This window comes from Phyllobates terribilis, unplaced genomic scaffold, assembly GCF_046119375.1.
Source record: "Phyllobates terribilis strain yellow unplaced genomic scaffold, ASM4611937v1 Scaffold_1__5_contigs__length_1240528914, whole genome shotgun sequence".
Taxonomy (NCBI): domain Eukaryota; kingdom Metazoa; phylum Chordata; class Amphibia; order Anura; family Dendrobatidae; genus Phyllobates; species Phyllobates terribilis.
In genome coordinates this window covers 785784808-785806590 of record NW_027362761.1, presented here as the reverse complement: position 1 = coordinate 785806590, position 21783 = coordinate 785784808, and the positions used below count along the sequence as shown (strand labels likewise).

The 21783-nt window shown below is 41.6% G+C and overlaps 1 protein-coding gene across 3 annotated transcripts in view; it reads left to right on the top strand.

Moving 5' to 3' along the window:
- The window catches only part of TMEM150C (transmembrane protein 150C), a 294980-nt gene that overhangs the window by 5884 nt on the left and 267313 nt on the right, over positions 1-21783 (top strand). Inside the window, exon 2 of one of the 3 annotated variants that reach the window (XM_073637019.1) lies at positions 10583-10643. The exons of the other annotated variants lie outside the window; for them this stretch is intronic. The gene's annotated coding sequence lies outside the window, so the exon portion shown is untranslated. The remainder of the gene's footprint in view (positions 1-10582; positions 10644-21783) is intronic. 3 annotated transcript variants of the gene reach the window in all.

Sequence of the window (21783 nt, the reverse complement as noted above, 5' to 3'; positions counted from 1 at the left end):
GAGCCAGAAGAACGTGCCATATGATTGGAAAGTTCACTGCAGAATCTGACAAGAATTTTTTTTTGCAGTTTACAGTAAAGTAGCTTTTGCCTGATGAGACTGGCTGTACTAGAAGCTCACTGACATTCATGACCCGTATCACATCTATTAAAAAAAACGTTAAGTGAGCGTATGCCATCTAGACATCTGAGGGCAATGGAATAAAGGACTAATGTTTAGATGAGATGATGGGACTTTTACATTTTAGATTTTTTTTATAGTTCACAATGCGGGTGCTTCTTTGGCTTTTTTTCTGAAAACACTAGTTTTGAAATGCAGCCAAATGAATCGCTCTGAATTATTACTTATAAGTTCTGGCAATATAATTGTATGTGATAAGTGAAATTTTGTGCCGTAAGCAAAATATTACAAGTTATTTTTGGGCGCTGATTTCCTGCTAAACTGTTAGTGTAGATTGTAAGCTTGTGAGCAGGGATCTCACTCCTAATGTAACTGTTTAAACTGTCTCACCTTGTATTGAATTTATTGTCTGTACATGTCCCCGCTTAATTGTAAAGTGCTGCGGAATATGTTGGCTCTATATAAATAAAAATTATTATTATTATTTTTATTTCCATCAAACATCTTAGAATTTCAGTTTCCCTTACTATTGTAGGGCTTGATCTCATGAAAATAGACGATTGATTGAAACTATTATCCGATACAAGAGTCATCATTTATGTAATTTTATATAGATATAGTATTGGCAGTATAACTTGTCTGAGACTGGCCTATACATGTGTAACTTTAGCATCAAACCTGTGAATTAACCCAAGAGAAAAGGTAAAAAGTCATAGATTTGCTTGAATCTCTGTTCTCTCGTCAGTGTCTATAATTTGAGAAAGATGGTGTGTATAGTGTTATGCATAAATTGTGATTTTTGTGACACTACTGTTAGAAATAGCTCTATATTACCCACTGTTGTCTTGTCTGTGAAAACTGCTTTGGTCGTTACAGCCCTGTATGTATAAGCCTGCTGAACCTCAGAATTCTCTGACTATAATGGCACAAAGACATGAATGAATTGTCAATAGGTTGTCACATATGTAAACAGTATATATATATATATATATATATATATATATACAGTACAGACCAAAAGTTTGGACACACCATCTCATTTAAAGATTTTTCTGTATTTTCATGACTTTGAAAATTGTACATTCACACTGAAGACATCAAAACTATTTTATAGTAATTATACTAATTATATACTTAACAAAAAAGTATGAAACAACTGAAAATATGTCTTATATTCTAGGTTCTTCAAAGTAGCCACCTTTTGCTTTGATGACTGCTTTGCACACTCTTGGCATTCTCTTGATGAGCTTCAAGAGGTAGTCACCGGAAATGGTCTTCCAACAATCTTGAAGGAGTTCCCAGAGATGCTTAGCACTTGTTGGCCCTTTTGCCTTCACTCTGCGGTCCAACTCACCCCAAACCATCTCGATTGGGTTCAGGTCTGGTGACTGTGGAGGCCAGGTCATCTGGCGTAGCACCCCATCACTCTCCTTCTTGGTCAAATAGCCCTTTCACAGCCTGGAGGTGTGTTTGGGGTCATTGTCCTGTTGAAAAATAAATGATGGTCCAGCTAAACGCAAACCGGATGGAATAGCATGCCGCTGCAAGATGCTGTGGTAGCCATGCTGGTTCAGTATGCCTTCAGTTTTGAATAAATCCCTAACAGTGTCACCAGCAAAGCACCCCCACACCATCACACCTCCTCCTCCATGCTTCACGGTGGGAACCAGGCATGTAGAGTCCATCCGTTCACCTTTTCTGCGTCGCACAAAGACACGGTGGTTGGAACCAAAGATCTCAAATTTGGACTCATCAGACCAAAGCACAGATTTCCACTGGTCTAATATCCATTCCTTGTGTTCTTTAGCCCAAACAAGTCTCTTCTGCTTGTTGCCTGTCCTTAGCAGCGGTTTCCTAGCAGCTATTTTACCATGACGGCCTGCTGCACAAAGTCTCCTATTAACAGTTGTTGTAGAGATGTGTCTGCTGCTAGAACTCTGTGTGGCATTAACCTGGTCTCTAATCTGAGCTGCTGTTAACCTGCCATTTCTGGGGCTGGTGACTCGGATAAACTTATCCTCAGAAGCAGAGGTGACTCTTGGTCTTCCTTTCCTGGGGCGGTCCTCATATGAGGCAGTTTCTTTGTAGCTCTTGATGGTTTTTGCAACTGCACTTGGGGACACATTCAAAGTTTGCCCAATTTTTCGGACCGACTGACCTTCATTTCTTAAAGTAATGATGGCCACTCATTTTTCTTTACTGCTTTTTTCTTGCCATAATACAAATTCTAACAGTCTATTCAGTATGACTATCAGCTGTGTATCCACCTGACTTCTGCACAACACAACTGATGGTCCCAACCCTATTTTTAAGGCAAGAAATCCCACTTATTAAACCTGACAGGGCACACCTGTGAAGTGAAAACCATTTCCGGTGACTACCTCTTGAAGCTCATCAAGAGAACCTAGAATATAAGACATATTTTCAGTTGTTTCACACTTTTTTGTTAAGTATATAATTTCACATGTGTTAATTCATGGTTTTGATGCCTTCAGTGTGAATGTGCAATTTTCAAAGTCATGAAAATACAGAAAAATCTTTAAATGAGAAGGTGTGTCCAAACTTCTGGTCTGTACTGTGTAGGGACCCTCCCTACTGTGACCCTCGCTCTACGGCCCTCCAGGTAAGATACCTATTCAGACTATAAGACGGACCCCCATCTTATAAAAATAATTTTTTTCCCTATTTTCCACTCTAAAATTTGGGGTGTGTCTTATAGTCCGGTGCGTCTTACAGTCCGAAAAATACGGTAGATTGCCGCAACTCAACAGATATTTTCCCTACTTGGAACTTGCTGCACATCTTTCCACAACCTAGCACTTACCCCATAGCGTTGTTCTGCTATTATTATTATGAATTTTCTAGTCGTCTGACACAGCATACTGGCATGTTTAACCATGTTATGACTCTATGTAGTTACATTACTTGTCAATTATTATTATATACTCAGCCAATTGTTGTTGCTTACGGTGCTTTTGAAAGATTTTGTGGGATCCCAGTATGAAAACAAACTATATTCCACTACCCTCCAAAATAAAGTGACAACAATTTTGCATGCTGGCTGAACCTGTGCTGAAAAGGACTCTCTTTTGGGAATTGTTGGCTCTCTTATACTGAATGACACATTTGGGATATACTACCGCAAGAAATATTGGTGTGAAAATAAGTTTACTATTTCTAATGTTAATTGGCTTCTCTGGAGGTGTTTGTATTTTATGTGGTATCATAAAGGGCTAACAATTCTATGAAGGTAGATTAAATGTTGAGCTGATCTTGGTTAGCAGGTTGCTGTGTTTGGAACCTTAATGACTTGGTCCAGGACTTACAAATTGATGACCTCTCTACCGGATATGTCTTCCAGCCGATCAGCAATCCCACTGATCAGCTGATATCTGCACCTGCTGGGTGGAAGCAATGTAGGGAGCGGAACATAGCAACCCTGTACATTGTTTAGTGGATCTGCCAAGTACTGAAGTTTATCTCCCATTAGGGCTTATTCGAACATCATTTTATCACGGATAGCACTTGTACCTATGATAGTCTATGGGGCTGTTCACATGTCCTTGATTTTTTGCAGGCTGAGTGGTCCGTGCAAAATCATGGATTCGTGAACGATATTGATCCGAGAGGCAAGAATACAAAAATTCTTCAACTTCCCCAGTACCAAGCCTCTATAAGGTAGAAATCTATTTAAGTGGTTCCCCAGGAATAAAAAAAAATATTCAAGAGTTCATCCTCTCTCTGTAGGCAACCTGCCCAGCAGTAAGCTTGGCAGCCAGTATGACTCTTGGTGATAAGATGTTCAAAACTTCAAGCTGCAGAAGTTTTAACAATATCTCTGCTTTAATGAGTATTATATATTGTCCGCTAGTGTCTGTTACAGAGGTCACTGATATAAGATCTTAGTGACAGCTGAGGAGAAAGAACCAGAAGAAAATGCCATATGATTGGAAAGTTCACTGCACAATGTGACAAGATATTTTTTTTTTAGTAGTTTACAAAAAAGTGGCTTTTTGCCTTTCGAGTTTGGCTTTACAAGAATGCCCCTGACATTCATGACCCATGTCACATCTATTAAAAAAAAATATTAAGTGAGCATATGCTTTTTTTCTCATCAGTGAAAAACTGTTGAAACTCTGACCAAACTTCTGATCAAAATCACTGATGAAACTTGGTCTGTTTTTCTCGTACGGCAAAATAAAACTGATGGTGAATTAGCCCTTATGTGAATAGAAGATCCTTGTGTGGAGGAGGTTTCGGCTTAAAAAACCTGACTTCCAGTGATCAGTTGATAGGAAGTCTAGTGTCATTTACAAAAGGGTTTCTTTGCATATTACCTCATAAGATGTTGTCCATATGGTTGCTAACTTGATTTTTTTTATTTTTCCTGGACAGCTTAATAAAAAACACAGACAGCCAACATTTTTTTTTTTTTAACGGACACATTTGAGAACCATAATAAATGATTATATGTGATGTACACTGACGAGCAAAAGGTTAACAATGTTTTGAACTTTTGACTTCCAGGCTCCATATCTCACCATCTACTACTGCTTCAAACATGAGACTACCGTCATTTTATAGACAATCATCTTGGCTAACTCATACAGAAAATTAACTTGAAACGATTTAGCATATGATTAGTTATGCAGATTATTGTCACTGCATTGTTACTGTTTTGCTCCTAAAAATCTAAATTTTAATTTTTATTATTTTGTTAGTATTTTGTAATCCTCCTTTGGCTTTCAACACTGCCTGAATCCTTCTGGGCATGCTCTTGATCAGATTCAAGCATGTCTAGACCAAAAGCTGATCTCAGGTCTCTTCTACACGTTCCCAAAGTTGGTGCATACTGGTCAACTCACTTGGATATGTAAACAGTTTTTTCTTCAACTCTACCCACAAGTATTCGATTGGGTTGAGGTTTGGGGACTGTGGGGGGCAATCTTGACTTATGCTTTGGTTGTTGTCTTGCTGGAACACTATGTCGTCCTTTTCATGCCCATAGTACTCGAGTGTACAAAGTAACTTGGTTTGTAGGATATTCTAATATAGCTCAGCATTGAGACAACCATCGATCCTGGTCTAGTATCCAACACCTTTGGCTATGAAACAACCCCATATCACCAGGCTTCCTCCACCGAACTTCACAGTTCCTTCAATTTCTCGATCCATTAGCCCCTTTTTCCCTTGCTTCTTCCAGACCCATTTGCACCCATCAGAGCTTAGTCTATTGACTTTCATCTCATTGGTCCAAATCACCCATTTCCAATCTTCTACTGTTCACTTTTCATACTATTTTGCAAACTCGAGCCGAGGCTTCTTATGACGACATTGTAGTCGAGGCTTCTTCAACTTTTTTTGGGCCACCATTCCAGACTTGTGTAACATTCACCGCACGGTGCTTGCATGGACGTCTGTAATTTCACTATTACAAAACATACGACTCACCTCCATTGCCGTGTTTGTCACACCAGAATTGATAGACCTTGTGATGAGCCGACTTATTGACTCTGATATTTTGTCTGGACGTCCAACTCTTGGCTTTTGAATGGATGGATGGACTTCATTTCATATTCTTCAAACTGTTACGGCACTCACAGGATGCAGTTTGGAAATTTTCTTGGCCAAGAGACAGCTATCGAAGAGCTGGATGATGCTGTTTCTCTTTTCTTGGGAAATCTTCATGGCTGCTCCTCGATTCGCACCAATGACATTTCACTTGGGAATCAATCTAATAACACACTGAGCTATAAGGGAATGTGAGAACAGGTTGTAATTTGTAGTATACAGGAAGAAAAAGATTTTTCCACCACTGGGAGCAAAACAGTAACAATGCAGTGACATGACAAGAATCTGCATATCTAATCATATGCTAAATAGTTGGAAAACAAATTAATGTAAGAGATAGCCAAGATGATTGTCTATAAAGTGATGGTAGTCTCACGTTTGAAGCAGTAGTGGATGGTGAGATATGGAGCCAGAAAGTCAAAAGTTCAAAACATTGTTACCCTTTTGCTCGCCAATGTATGTTTACAGCCAATAATTTTTATATGCAGACATCACCTGCATTTATGTGAAGTGCAAAATTATGATCATAATCATCTGTATTAGTTTCTCCAGCTTTAAAAAAATAACAGACGCTTTTTTTTTTGCGGACAAAAAAGTTACTTATTTGAAAGGACTTTGCAGGAATCTCTGGATGGTTGCTAATCCTGGTTGTCAAGCTTGCCAACATAGACTTAGATGTTTTCCTAACCTAAATATATAGAACTTATTAAAATACTTTTATTTCCAAAGATGACTGGTTCGTCATCTATCAACTTTGGTTCCATGTTCCTGCAACTTCACTTCCAGCTTTTGCTTGACACTGTAGAAAGCTTCCTGTGTTGGCAAATTATTAAACAGGTCTGGCCACTACTTCTTTATTGATGGTCTATCCATAGGATAGACCATCAATATCTGATCGGTAGGGGTTCATTTAAATAGGGGGTAGATCTGCAGTAAACAGCCGCGGCCACTATAGTTGTGACCAAGATGCTGTGTTTTGGCAGCATCCAAGAACATCCGGCCGGCGTCGCTGGTAGCAGTCGATCAGCAGATGTGCCAGGTGTCACACCCCCACTGATCAGATATTGATTGTCTCTAAGGAGAACCCATCAATAAAAACTCAGTGACCAACCCCTTTAATACTGATTATGGTAAGAGCTGTCTAACTGACTTGCTAATTTCAATAACTAAACCACCCCCTTCTCTTTTTTCTGCATCAAAATAAAAGTATGTTAGTAAGTTCTTTCTATTAATATTTGTAACATATCTAAAGATATTTGTAACTAGAAAACCCATTAACTGACATCTTACACTTTCATCATTAGTGGATGAACCCTCTTTTTTAAAAAAAACAAAAAAAAAAAGACCTGTTACTTTCTCTTAATATAGTACCAGTCAAAATTTTGGACACACCTATTAACGCAATGGCTTTTCTTGTTCATATTGGAATGTGTACATTGCAAATTCAGACTGCTGGCAGCAAAACCACAGCCATTCAAACCATTCTGGTTTGTTTCTTTACTCCTTGTTTCCATATGTGCTCTTCCGTGGTTTTGCTGCCTTCAGTTTGATTCTGCAATGTACACATCCCAGCAAGAATAACTAAAACTAATTTATGAACAGGTATGTTCAAACTTTACTGTATGTCATTTTTACATGGTGTAAATTGAGTTGTTTTCCTGAATCTGCCATTGTTTGTTGTTCTTGATCCTCCCTGTTCCTGAGATATGGTCCTCTCTTCCCACTATTTAAATCTAGCTTTTTAAGCCAACTGGGCATGTTCCTCAAGAAGACACTCACAGAAAAGGGTTGAGGACGATGCCCATGTGGCTAAAAAGACCAGATTTACAAACAGCGAATAGAGAGCTATATCTCAGGAATGGAGAGGCACAGGAACAAAATAAAAACAATGCCAGGTTCAGGAGAACAGTGGCATTCATATCAATAGTAAATTATATATTTGTGTCAATCAACAAGTCCTCCTTAAAGCAACGAAGTAGTGGTATATAGATAATAAAAAAGGACTCTTTTGCCTGGTCATTAGAAATATTTGTGAAAACAAAAAAATCTGAAGACCCTTCCATGAAGGCAGCTGTCTAAATAATACAACACCAATTATGAAGTAAAAGAACTTGTCTGGTTTATGAGGTGAGGTGTTAATTTCTTTCCATGTGTTCTGCTAGCAGCATATTTGCTGTATTGCCTTTTTATCAGTACAGCATGATTGTCCACATGCTGCAAAACAGAGGACTAAGTTGTTTATCCATGAAAAATAGTGAACCTTCTGGGCAAGCGTTCAAATGTTCAATTAAGCTCCATCCAGATTTACAACCCCACAGCCCCTGATCTTCTGAAAGCCTTGTTTTGCGATGCATTTCCGTAATGCATTTCAATTCTCATTCATTACTCTATCTCCAGGTATAATAAGACATTTTGTTAATTCATATATGATCTTTTTGAGCTATTTACTGCTAGCTGGATTGCTTTCCTTAGTGCCTTTACCTTAAAATGTTACTGGCATGTGAACTGTAGAAACTGAGTGGACGGATATGAAAACAAAATCATTGATGGACTGTTCCCATAGATTATATTTACAGATTTATAGCAGTCATGTCGCCATTGTGGCCATATCAATAAAGGAGCTGGCAAGGGAGCATCAGTGAGAGAGAGCAGCTGTCTTTTTTTAAATACATGAAGTCAGTGAAGTAAAAGAAAGATTAAACCAGGTTACCAGTCTAAACATGCTTGATAAAGAATAAACGAACACATATTGGGGCCGATTCTTCAGAGTTTTCTGGTGTAAAACACTTTGAAACCTCACAACATTTTTGCACAAAAAATGTGAGAGTTTTGGTTTTTCATGCCAGAATCCTCCAGCTCAGCCAAAATGGGCAGAGCTGGAGAGAAGCCATGGTGGGGTGCACTAGGCTAGCCCCTAAAGTTCATTAAGACTGACGCCATGTTCTAGCGAGGTACCCCCCTTTGAGAAGATGCACTGAAGTGGTGTGTACTTCTTACTGAATTTGGCGCATCGTACTCCAGCGAGTCCTGCATTAAGACTGGCGTTCACAATGCCATTCTTAATGAATTGGCCCTAAATGTCCTGGCATTGAATTGTAAGGGGATGGGCACGTTGCCCACATCCCTTGAGAAACCTTCATGTACAGTGTGATACGTAATGTTATGTGATGTTAAGTATAATGGCCACAAGATGACAATAACATTGATATAGTCTGCCCAGTACAAGATAGTGAATAGTGTAAGATAGAGTTAAGTCCAGAGTTTAGCCCAGAGAGGGAGGGGCTATGCAGCAGGATCAGAAAGGACTTCCTGGTAGAAGCAGGATCAGAAAGGACTTCCTGGTAGAAGCAGGATCAGAAAGGACTTCCTGGTAGTTAGTTAGAAAGAGCCCAGAGGGTGCAGAGGAAAGACCTCAGGTCTAGTGTGAGCAGTGCTGCATGCAGTGGGTGTCCCTATTGCAAGAGAGGAACTACAAGAGCAGATAGTAAGAGCCTGGAAGAAAAGAGATAGCAGAAAAGAGAAGCAAGTAGCTTTCCGAAATCGGGACAGAGAGAGTAAGAGAAAGAATATCGGGGCCTGGGGCAGGAAGGCTAGCAGGATGGTACGAAGTCTTCGTCAGAGGGAGGGAATGCAAAAGTAAAGGGAAGCAAAAGGAAGAGAATACGTATACCATTGTAGCTACTAAGCGTCTACAATAAAGAAAGTGAAGTGTCGCCATATTGAGACACATTCTCTCCTACAGAGAAATCACAGAACGCGTCGCTACAGGATGGAGTCTATGACTGTTGTAGACTGGAAACTGACAGTCTGACAGTAGCTGTGAGGAGCCGTAACATAACACCTCGACCCATGCGGTCCCCATAGAGGAAAACGGAAGCTCCTAAGATAGTGTGCTGGGCTGTGCAAAGAGTAGAGGAAGTAAGCGAAGAAGATAGTGTTTTCAGGGAAGAAGAAGATGTGTGTTCATGTCGCTTGTGGTTAAAGAAATGTCCTTGAAGATAAATGCCTTTTATCTGCTGTATATAGTTCATATCAAGTTATTCTTCAGTAAAAAGAAGTTTAATTTTAAATGGTGGTCTCCTTTCGTGAACTGGTTATTATCTGGTCCTGGCAAACCAGCGTCATCGGTCACATGCGGCCTGCACGGGCGTACTGTGCGTACCTTGTACCTACGATACAAGTCCGCACACCCAGCCAAGACCCCAAATTTCATGTAACGTGCTGGGGCACAGGAGATGAGTAAGTCTCCCACGGCTACTTGGGGCACAGGAGACGAGTAAGTCACCCACGGCTACTGTCCTGCGCCATATTACAGAATGTCCCCCTAAAAATTATTTGAATGGAAGTTTAACTGTGGCCAAATCCTTTCACTCATGGCTCTTTATTCTTCTGGTGCCATTATTGGAAATTTAAACCTAGATGCAATTACCTCTTCTGTCTTATTCTGTGGAGTACTTGATTAATTTTCCTTGTATCACAAAGAGAGTATGCCATAATGTTCTATGGTTTAAATCAGGTTTTTATGTTATATTTATTATTTTAAAAAATTGCTAATATTTTTATTAATTATTCAGAAATTTTGTCACTTTCCATTAAACCTAGTACTAGACTCATTCTTCTTGCTTGGCCAATGTGACATGAAAAATTAAATATTTATAGATCTTATATATATATATATATATATATATATATATATGTATTAGAAATTAAAAAAAATATCAGCATTTAAAAAAAATCACTAAACATGAAAACCTGGAATAGGTCCTTTTTAATATTGATGTATTTGAGAGTCCTTTTCGCAACTGTGAATTGACAGCCGTTTTGCAAAAATAATGACAATTGCATTTAAAAAATGTGTTGTGCCTGACATTGTACTTCTTCACATCTGCAGGTGGTTAGAAAATACTTGATTCCTTTAAACAGATGGGGAGAGCTATCAAAACTCGTTAAAGGTAAAAGTAGAGTAGTTGTCCATCGCAACCAATCAGGTTCTCCTTATTATTCCAAAGGGTCTCTAAAAATGATGCTTTTTGCCTTGCCATAAAATATTATTTTTTGTGTCTTATATTATTTATATACGATTAACACTTTTGTTCTGCTGCAGCCATGCCATTTCTGCTGCAACCATGACATTTCTGCTAGCCACTGCGTTGAGGAACTCATGCCCTTCAGGTTAGATATCTATAGGTTATTGTTTTTCCCCCACTTTTAGAAAATATAATACTTTAGTGAAGCAGCAGCTGATAACTTTTCTTACTGGAATGAAGTGGTTTCTGCTCTGATCACGTCTTGTCAAGGGACGTCTGTGCAGTTGGACAAGGTGAGGTAGGGACAATTTAATCAATAAATTAACCACTTAAGCTCTACTGTTATTTTGTGTGTGCTCTTCTTCACAGTTTAGAGACAGGAACATTCCTGCTGACCCTTGGGAATGAGAACAGGAATCCCATTTGTTTGGCTTTTACACGTTTGGGTCTGTTTTTACACTAAATGTGATGTCCCAGTGGTCCAATTATTCAGACTGGGAATTTCCTTTTAGAGAATTTGTTCACATTTGTGTTTTCTTTTCTTTGTTAGCATGAAGGACATACTTCAGCATTGCCATTAAAGTTATTTACTGTATAAGGCAGTTAATGCAAGGACACATGCTTTCTGGAAGGGAAGGGATCACTTGTAAAAATAACATCATTTGGTTTTGTGGTTGCTTCATTGCCATTTAGGAGAATTAATGGCATCACACAGTAACTAGTCTATTGCCACTTGCTGCCTTCAAACTTGTATCATGTGTAGCTAGGTCTGTTTATTTATGTTACTTATATACTGTAGCAGCAACAGATTCTGCAGCGCTGTACAAAGGTTGTCATCACTAACATTAGTCTTTGTCAAAAGTTAGGCTGACAAGCAAATTTTCTGCAAACATAAGGAGAACATACAAGCTCCATGCAGATGTGTTGAATTTCAGCACAATGCTAATTTCTGAGCCATTGTGCGGTTTTCTTAAAGGGAACCTGTCACCAGTTTTTCATGTCTGAACTTTGACTAGCACCTTAATCAGCGCCTGTGCTGCATTCCATAAAGGGGTATCTAACCCCCTGACTCCCCCCTGTATACCTCCCAAAAACCTTTTCAAATTCTCCCGCACGCTTACTGTAAATACTGCTAGTCCGGTCCAATAGGCTTCCTTGCTGAGGCATCTATCCCTCCTTCCGGGTCCTGATCGCCATCCTCCTGCTCTGATTGACGTTGATGACGCCTCCTGTGTCTGCGGGCAGAGCTTATAACATAGTGTGCATGCGCCCTACTGTGGGCAGAGCTTATAACATCGTGTGCATGCACCCTACTGCGGGCAGAGCCTGAAACATAAGTGTGCATGCACCCTACTGCGGGCAGAGCCTAAAACATAGGAGCGCATGCACCCTACTGCGGGCAGAGCCTAAAGCATAAGTGTGCATGCGCTCTACTGCAGGCAGATCCTAAAGCAAAAGTGCACATGCGCCCTACTGCGGGCAGAGACTAAAACATAAGGCCGCATTCACCCTACTGCGGGCAGATCCTAAAACATAAGGGCGCATTCACCCTACTGCGGGCAGAGCCTAAAGCATAAGTGCACATGCGCCCTACTGCGGGCAGAGCCTAAAACATAATTGCGAATGCGCCCTACTGCTGGCAGAGCCTAAAACATAAGGGCGCATTCACCCTACTGCGGGCAGATCCTAAAGCATAAGTGCACATGCGCCCTACTGCGGGCAGAGCCTAAAACATTATTGCGCATGCGCCCTACTGCTGGCAGAGCCTAAAACATAAGGGCGCATTCACCCTACTGCGGGCAGATCCTAAAGCATAAGTGCACATGCGCCCTACTGCGGGCAGAGCCTAAAACATAATTGCGCATGCGCCCTACTGCTGGCAGAGCCTAAAACATAAATGCGCATGCACCCTACTGCGAGCAGAGCCTAAAACATAAGTGCGCATGCACCCTACTGCGGGCAGATCCTAAAACATAAGTGCACATGTGCCCTACTGCAGGCAGAGCCTAAAACACAAGTGCGCATGCGCCCTACTGCAGGCAGAGCCTAAAACATAAGTGCGCATGCGCCCTACTGTGGGCAAATCCTAAAGCATAAGTGCACATGCACCCTACTGCTGGCAGAGCCTAAAACATAAGTGCGCATGCATCCTACTGCGGGCAGAGCCTAAAGCATAAGTGTGCATGCACCGTACTGCTGGCAGAGCCTAAAACATAAGAGCGCATGCGCCCTACTGCTGGCAGAGCCTAAAACATAAGTGCGCATGCACACTACTGTGGGCAGATCCTAAATCATAAGTGCGCATGCACCCTACTGCGGGCAGAGCCTAAAGCATAAGTGCACATGCACCCTACTGCGGGCAGAGCCTAAAGCATAAGTGCGCATGCACCCTACTTCGGGCAGAGCCTAAAGCATAAGTGCGCATGCACACTACTGTGGGCAGATCCTAAAGCATAAGTGCGCATGCACCGTACTGCTGGCAGAGCCTAAAACATAAGAGCGCATGTGCCCTACTGCTGGCAGAGCCTAAAACATAAGTGCGCATGCACCCTACTGCGGGCAGAGCCTAAAGCATAAGTGCGCATGCACCCTACTTCGGGCAGAGCCTAAAGCATAAGTGTGCATGCACACTACTGCGGGCAGAGCCTAAAGCATAAGTGCGCATGCACACTACTGCGGACAGAGCCTAAAACATAAGTGCGCATGCACCCTACTGCGGGCAGAGCCTAAAGCATAAGTGCGCATGCACCGTACTGCTGGCAGAGCCTAAAACATAAGAGCGCATGCACCCTACTGCTGGCAGAGCCTGAAACATAAGTGCGCATGCACCCTACTGCGGGCAGAGCCTAAAGCATAAGTGCGCATGCACCCTACTGCGGGCAGAGCCTAGAGCGTAAGTGCGCATGCACCCTACTTCGGGCAGAGCCTAAAGCATAAGTGCGCATGCACACTACTGTGGGCAGATCCTAAAGCATAATTGCACATGCACCCTACTGTGGGCAGATCCTAAAGCATAAGTGCGCATGCACTGTACTGCTGGCAGAGCCTAAAACATAAGAGCGCATGCGCCCTACTGCTGGCAGAGCCTAAAACATAAGTGCGCATGCACCCTACTTCGGGCAGAGCCTAAAGCATAAGTGCGCATGCACACTACTGCGGACAGAGCCTAAAGCATAAGTGCGCATGCACACTACTGCGGACAGAGCCTCAAACATAAGAGCGCATGCACCCTACTGCGGGCAGAGCCTAAAGCATAAGTGCGCAAGCACACTACTGCGGGCAGAGCCTAAAGCATAAGTGCGCATGCACACTTCTGCGGGCAGAGGCTAAAGCATAAGTGCGCATGCACACTACTGCGGACAGAGCCTAAAACATAAGAGCGCATGCACACTACTGCGGGCAGAACCTAAAGCATAAGTGCGCATGCACACTACTGCGGACAGAGCCTAAAACATAAGAGCGCATGCGCCCTTATGTTTTAGGCTCTGCTGGTAGTAGGGCAGAGCAATGTGTGCAGGCTCAAGCCAGCTATGTTTCTGCACAGGCAAGAGATTTTTTCCCGGCTATATAGATGACGCAGGAGGCATCATCCACGTCAATCAAAGCAGGACGACGGCGATCAGGACCCGGAAGGAGGGATAGATGCCTCAGCAAGGAAGCCTATCGGAACAGACTAGCAGTATTTACATAGAGCACTGGAGAATTTCAAAAGGTTTTTGGAGGATATATAGAGAGAGTCAGAGGGTTATATACCCCTTCATGGAATGCAGCACAGGCGTTGATTAATGTGCTAGTCTTAGTTCATACATGAAAAAAATGGTGATAGGTTCCCTTTAAAGTAGTGCCAAACATCTAGTGCACAGCCACAGATACTTACAGACATTAGTGGCTGCCCTATAGTGGTGCTCAAAAAGTAGCTCTACTACATAGTAATGGCAGCCTCATAGTGTTGTTCATATAATAATGCCAAGTCAAATAGGTGTACATACTTGTAATGGTAGCCCCATAGCAAGCCCACGCATGTCCATGCTCTAATATGTAACATGGGTAGCCCATCCACATAGCAGTAATACAGCACTGCCACTATTAGAGCAGAATAGCCTACAAAAAAATGTTTTAAAATGCTCCACACTATATGGACTTTCTAACCTAGTGGATATAAAAAAAATCAGTACTATATCACATTTATTGCATCATTTTACTGCGAAGGAGGAGTTTTTATTGCATCACTGCAATCTATATAAGAGGTGGCCGATCTTATAGACAAGGAAAGCAGTGATTAAAAGCTCTTTGCTATGGAGCTTGTAAGCACTGCTCTAAACCTGGCTAGAATGCTGGATCTGGATCTGGCAAAGCTGCCCCTGCGCAACATGGCGGAGCTCACAATTCACACCAGCGGTGCTTCCATGCCACTGATCTAAATTGTCATTCATCAGGAGTATACCACCCTCTGGTAAGCAAGAAGAAACAACCTCTTTAAAGGGATTTTCTCATCATCATAAATGGGTAAAATTGCAAAGTTCTTGTAAAAGCTGATGGCCAAGGCTAACATTCCATCCGAGGTGGTCAGTTAGCTAAGCATGGAATGCACGCTTACAAGCTCATTGCTATAGAGCTTACAAGTGCTGCCCTGAAACTGGCTGGATCTAGTTAACTTCAGTGCCCCTGCAATCCTGCGATGCTGCAGAGCACACAGTTCATGCCAGCAGCTTGCAATATGGGTGGGACTGCCTCATTATATGTGCCTACTCCACAACTTACTTTATAACTTCCATGTGAATTATAGAACTTGTGTTTTCTAATTATCAGAATGATTAGATGAACATACTGCTTTACTTTCTCTGAAAACACAGAATTTATTACGTTTGTTATCGTAATAACTAATAAAGGATTTATAGCAACATTGCTATGTCTAATTCTAGGAGAAGTATATGTACACCATGAAGTCTTATATATTTTTTTATTTATTTATTTTACTCGTTTATATAGCACCATTAATTCTAAAGCACTTTAAAGACATTATCGGCACTGTTCCCATTGGGGCTCACAAACTACATTCCCTATCAGTATGTCTTTGTAGTGTGGGAGGAAACCGGAGAACCTGGAGGAAACCCACCCAAACACGGGGAGAACATACAAACTCCTTGCAGATGTTGTCCTTGGTGGGTGTTATATAAGAGTGGGGCAGATTTACTTAGTTAAAACTTGCTTTTTCTCTTTTATTTCTGTTTTACATCACGTTTCGCAATTCCACTCCCAGTCCTCTTTTTATTACAGTGTAAGGATTTGAGACTTTTTTTGCTTTTTTTTGTTTTTTGTCTTTTTTTCCATTGGTTTTAAAAAAACGGTGTGCTGACAAAGTATGTCCGCATCTCAGAGGAGTTCAGTTAAACGTTATTGTTGAATATTTGTAAAATCTGGTTTTGGTTTATTTTATATTATGTTAAAAATGAATATAACGTAAACTTGCATCTAGAAGAAGGGAAAGTTTAGCTGTATGATGGCTCTCTAAGACCGGATTTACGCGAACACAATACTCACATTTTGAAGTCTATGTGTCCCCTGAAACACCGCACCACCAGTGATTTTACCGAAAAGAACTGAAGAGGTCATGGCCCCCTTTCGTGAGCTTAGTCCGTTGAGTAGTAGCGTCCAAACGCAGCAGCCAATGGATACTATAAAAGAGCCATATTTGAGTCAGGTTAATTTGGACTTACCTACCTGCAGCCATGTGAAATCCCTTTAGAGCTACCGTATTTCATCATGAGAAGCTGTACGAGCTAGTCTAGTGCTGAAGTCTGAAAGACCCAGCCTTTTCAGCACTTTATCTAAAAATAAAAAAATATTTGTCTCTTGGAGGAAATCAATGACTGCTCCAGATGATGACTTCACCTACTGTGAGATGTGATCATATTGCCTGCTCCATCTCTGTTGGATACGCACTCTTTTTAGGTCTTTGCATGTTGTAGCCAGTTACATTTGTACACGACCTTATTCAGCAGCTGAATTGAATCTCCGAGAGCATTTTCAATCCCAATTTCTTAATGTCCTTGACATTAACTTCCAGTCTTAGTTACTTATAATTACATTGCACTTTTTGTTTATGCTGCTTTTCCCCAATAATTTTTCCTAAGTGGGATATAACTATAATTTGTCTGAAGTACTATAATTCACATGTGCTTTAGACACATAGGGGCCGATTCATTAAGAATGGAGTGTGAAACATCAGAATGAATTAAACAATAATAAATAATAAAGGGCTTGCTGAAGTTGGGTGCACCAATTTCATTAAGAGGGGCACTTCTTAGTGGTATGCACCTCGCCAGAAATCCTACTCCAGTCAGGGACTGCAGTAGCATTTCTGGTATAAGAAACGCTAACATTTTTGCTGAAGTTGATGGCCACTATATGTCCCAGCTCCTCCGCAGCTCTGGCTATTTTCGCGGAGCTGGTTTAAACTGATGTGAAAATGTTAAGTTGTTAAATATTTCTGCAAGTTTTGTTGTGTTTTACACCAGTTTTTGGAGAAAACACTTTGAATTGCCCCCTAATGTTTTGCAGGACACCTACATGGGAAAACATGTCAATTTTTTTAACTAATACAGTTGAAACCGGAATTTTGCGTACACTATATAAAAAGATACACATGCATGTTTTTCTCAATATCTGACATGAAATCAGAATAAACCTTTCCTGTTTTAGGTCAATTAGGATTACCATAATTTTTAATATTTGCCAAATGCCAGAATAATGAGAGAGAGAATCTTTTAAGGCATTCTTATTACTTACTGTGAAGTCAAAAGTTTACATACACTAAGATTACTATGCCTTTACACAATTCTGGACTGCCCATATGATGATATCATGTGTTTTGAAGCTTCTGGTAGGTTTTTTGGCAACATCTGAGTTAATTAGAGACACACCTGTGGATGTATTTTAATGCACACCTGAAACGCACTTCTTCTTTGTGTAGCATCATGAGAAAGTCTAAAGAAATCAGCCAAGATATCAGGAAGAGAATTATGGACTTGCACAAGTCTGGCTCATCCTTGGGTACAATTTCAAGATATTTAAAGGTGCCTCGTTCATCTGTACAAACAATTATATGCCAGTACAAACAAGATGGGAATGTCCAGCCATCATACCACTAGGGAAGGAGATGGGTTCTGTGTCCCAGAGATGAACGTGCTTTGGTCCAACATGTGCATATCAACCCAAGGACAAAAGCAAAATACCTTGTGAAGATGATACCGGAAGCTGGTAAGATTGTGTCAATAACCACAGTGAAACAAGTACTGTATCAGCATGGGCTGAAAGACCACTGTGCCAGGAAGAAGCCATTACTCCAAGAAAAATAAAAAAGCCAGGTTAATGTTTGCAAATACACACAGGAACAAAGACCTTAATTTTTGGAGACATGTCCTGTGGTCTGATGAAACTAGAATTTAACTTTTTGGGCATAATGACTATTGTTACGTTTCGAGGAAAAAGGGAGAAGCTTGGAAGCCTAAGAACACAATCCCAACTGTGAAACATGAGGGTGGCAGCAGCATGATGTGGGGTTGTTTTGCTGCAGGAGGGACTGGTGCACTTCACAAAATAGATGGCATCATGAGAAAAGAAGATTATGTGGCAATACTGAAGCAACATCTCAAGACATCAGCCAGGAAGTTAAAGCTTGGGTGGAATTGGGTCTTCCAAATGGACAATGACCCGAAGTATACTGCCAAAATGGTAACAAAGTGGCTTAAGGATAACAAAGTCAATGTTTTGGAGTAGCCATCACAAAGCTCTGATCTCAATCCTATTGAAAATTTATGGGTAAAGCTGAAAAGGCAGGTGCGAGCAAGACGACGTTCAAACCTGGATCAGTTACACCAGTTTTGTCAGGAGGAATGGGCCCAAATTCCGACCAACTATTGTGAGAAACTTGTGGAAGGATATCCCAAAGGTTTGACCCAAGTCATTCAGTTTAAAGGCAATGGTACCAAATACTAATGAAATGTATGTAAACTTTGGACTTTGCAGCTAGTAATTAAAATGCCTTAAAGGGAATCTGTCACACCCTGGGACTTTTCAGACCGCTAATATGGGCATACAGGTTATAGAAATGTGAATCTATACTTACATGTACGGTCTATATTAGCGGTCTGGTTCCTGTGTAATCGCATTTTTATTAAATGATTTCTGCTAAGCTTCGTGTCCCCCAGACGCCATGAAATCCCCGCTTACTAGCCCTGTTATCATACTTACCCCACCTCTCCTGCACGTCACAGGGCCCTGTGACGTGCAGTTCCCGGCTGGATCCTGCGCCTGCGCTGTTTCCCCTATACGAGCAGCGCTCTTCTCTCTGCCATCCATACAGCCTTGTGGAGCAGGGAACTTGTGCGCAGGCGCGGGATCCAGCCGTGAACTGCACATCACAGGGCCCTGTGACGTGCAGGAGAGGTGGGGTAAGTATGATAACAGGGCTAGCAGGAGGGGATTTCTTGGTGTCCGGGGGACACCAAGCGTAGCAGAAATCATTTAATAAAAATGTGATTACACAGAAACCAGACGCTAATATAGACAGTACATGTAAGTATAGATTCACATTTCTATAACCTGTATGCCCGTATTAGTGGTCTGAAAAGTCCCAGGGGGTGACAGATTCCCTTTAAAAGATTTGCTATCGCTCATTATTCTGGCATTTGGCAAATATTAAAAATTATGGTAATCCTAATTGACCTAAAATGGGAAAGGTTTATTCTGATTTCATGTCAGATATTGAGAAAAACATGCATATGTGTCTCTTTATGTAGTGTATGTAAACTTCTGGTTTCAACTGTATCTATAATGCATTTCATTATATTAAATGTACTCATAGTCAAAATTTGTTTAGTCATAATGGGATAGGAGTATTAAGAAAGGGGTGCCTGCTGTCAGGTAGACTAGTGGAGTTTTTGGAGAACTGTCTACTTTGGCTTCTGTCTGGCCCATTTTGGAATAGGGTATATAGTATGTTACTGAACAGGCTATACCTAAAGTAGGTCATCACTTTTCTAATCTGAGCAGAAATTAGGAGTTCAGAATTATGCAATCATTTTAATTCTCCTCAAATGTTTATTGATTTAATCTGAACAAAGGCATGTAAATTTCAAGCCAGGATATGGCTGGATTGACAAAATTGCTGCATAAAATACCACAAAACACTTTGGTTTTGTTTTGTTGTTTTGTTTTACTTTTAAAGTTTAGAGTAAAATATAAAATGCACTTCATATAGGATGTTTATGTTTGTGAATTTTGGGGGGGGGAGGGGGGTGTCACTAACACGTTTTTTTATTATCTTTTTCAAAATGCATCATAATCTGAATTTGGCATTCTTTTTCCATATGCATCATTTTCATAACCACCAGGAATAATGACTATCTTGAATAAACTGTGGCTAACACTTAAAGAGGTTGTCCACTACTTATACATTGATGCCCTGGATAGGGCATCAATGTCTGATCGGCCAGGGACCGACACCTCGCACCCCGGCCGATCAGCTGTTATCGATGTCGGCAGTGGTCGGAAATACTTACTTGCTGAGCTCGGCTGTCTAGATCAGAGGTCCCCAACCGCCGGTCCGCGGACCAGGACCGGGCCTTTGGGGTTTTTCAGCCGGTCCGCGGCGCCGCTGACAGTTGTAGAGGATCAGCAGGGAGAAAGCCAGCATGTGATCAGTAGCCTATAAGAAAAGAGGAGGAGGGACTGGCAGTGAATAGATAATTAGCCATGCGGCCCTACTCGCAGAATGTGCTCAGGCAGGAGCAGGGACAAGCAGGTCATGTGTGTCCAGCGCTCCTTCCCCTCCTGCTAGCTGCGAGTTGGAGGGGGAGGGGCTCTGGATGCTAATGGGCAGCTAGATATGACGTCAGGTGTCCCACCCTTATGACTCCTGTAGCTGTGTTCTGGTGTCGTGCGGCCCAGCAGCAGATTTTCTGGTTAAAGTGAAAAAAGCAAATAACAGTGAAAATTCATAGCAGCAGTGGCTGTGTCCAGTAGCAGCAGTAGTGGTCATCATCATCAGATGGGACCTAGATGGGACCGTCTTGTTGCAGGAAAACAAGGCCAGTGCTCCCACTGATCCAGGGAAACAAGCCTGGTGCTCCCACTCATTCTGAACCTATGGTAAGTTGAATCACATTCTCATTATAAATGTCATAATTATATGATAAGTATGCACTAAGCTCCACCCCTCCATAACCCCACCCACATATTACCAAAGCCCCGCCCCCACCCCCACCAGGCCATTGAAAACTGGTCTTGCTTTAAGCCGGTCCCTGGTGCAAAAAAGTTTGCCGACCACTGGTCTAGATGTAGTGGCCGCCACAGGGTACTACTACACATCCGCCTCTCATTGAATTGGAGGCGAATGTGTAGTACCCCGTGGCTGCCACTAGAACTAGACGGCCAAGCTCAGCAAGTAAGCACTTCCAGCCACCGCCGACACCGATAACAGCTGATCGGCGGGGGTGCCGGATTCCGGTCACCGGCCGATCAGACATTGATGCCTTATCCTGTGGACAGAGCAACAATGTATGAATAGTGGACAACTTTTTTAAACCCGACTTCTCTCTTTCTTTCTTTATTTCTCTCCCTCCCTTTCTCCCTCCATCTATCTTCTTGATCTCTCTTTCTTCTTGATCTCTCTTTCTCTCTTCTTGGTCTCTCTCTCCTTGATTTATCACTCCTTGATCTCTCTCTTTCTTTTTGATCTCTCTCTTTTTGATATGTCTTACTTTCTTTCTCTCTCTTTCTCTCCTTGATATCCCTCTCTTTCTCTCTCTCCCTGATATCTCTCTTTCTTTCCTTGATCTCTCTCTCTTAGGCTGTGTGCCCACGATGCGTTTTTTAAGCGTTTCCGCAGCGGCAAAAACGCTGCAGAAACGCTTAAAAAATGCATGGTAGAAGGCCTGCCATGTTCCCCAATGATAATCCGCATGTGCTGTGCACATGCTGCGGAAATTTCTGCTGCTGGTTATCATTGCGGAAAAAAACGCGGAAACGCTGCGTTTTTGCCGCCATTGACTTTCATTGGAAC